The following is a 1,082-nucleotide window of genomic DNA, read 5'->3' as shown; positions in this document are numbered from 1 at the left end:
TCAACTTGTTAGCTAGATTTAGCTCAGCGCCAACCCAACGTCATTGGACCGGAGTTAAGAACATCTTTCGATATCTTAAAGGGACCATCGATTTGGGACTGTTCTTTCCCTACACTGATTCAAGAAGGACAGAAGATGGTCCTATGGCTCATGGAAGTCACGGCACCGATCCACCAAGGGACCGGACTACCGCCATGGACGCCGCCGGTACGGCTGCTGGACACGGGTCCAATGCCGTGCACGCCACCGCCGCCTTGTTCTATGTCGAGACACCCAACAATACGTTGGTGGGTTTCGCCGACGCCGGATATTTATCTGATTCTCATAAAGGACGTTCTCAAACTGGTTATGTTTTCACCATTGGGAATACGGCGATATCTTGGAGGTCTACAAAGCAGACTCTAGTGGCGACATCTTCAAATCATGCAGAGATTATAGCTTTGCATGAAGCTGTTCGGGAATGTGTTTGGTTGAGATCAATCATTAAGCACATTAGAGGAACTAGTGGATTAAGTTCTACAACTGATAGACCTACATGCATTTATGAGGACAATGCAGCTTGTATTGAGCAAATGAAGTTAGGTTACATCAAGGGTGATAATACAAAGCACATTTCACCTAAGTTCTTCTACAACCAACAGCAACAGGCGTTTCTCAACATTTAAGTGAACCAAGTTAGTTCCGAAGGAAACGCAGCAGACTTATTTACTAAGTCCTTACCTAAGTCTACTTTTGAGAAACATGTGAAAAGTATAGGCATGCGTCGGCTATCAAGTCTCTCTGAATAATGTTCACATCAGGGGGAGTACCATCACTACCAGGACAAGCACTTTAGCCGACGAAAATTTTTCGTCGCCCTGTCAGCTTAATTCGTCGGCTAAGATCTTAGCCGACGACCTTTCGTCGGCTAAGATTTCGTCGGGAAAAGCTCGTCTGTGGTGACTTTAGCCGACGACACAGGTATAAGTCGTCGGCTATAGTCCAGACTTTAGCCGACGACATTGTTTCGTCGGCTATAGTCCAGACTTTAGCCGACGACATTGTTTCGTCGGCTATAGTCCACACTTTAGCCGACGACATTA

The sequence above is a fragment of the Fragaria vesca genome, linkage group LG6 (genome assembly GCF_000184155.1).
Source record: "Fragaria vesca subsp. vesca linkage group LG6, FraVesHawaii_1.0, whole genome shotgun sequence".
Taxonomy (NCBI): Eukaryota; Viridiplantae; Streptophyta; class Magnoliopsida; order Rosales; family Rosaceae; genus Fragaria; species Fragaria vesca.
The sequence above is the reverse complement of the archived record's forward strand: the minus strand, read 5'-3'. Positions refer to the sequence as shown.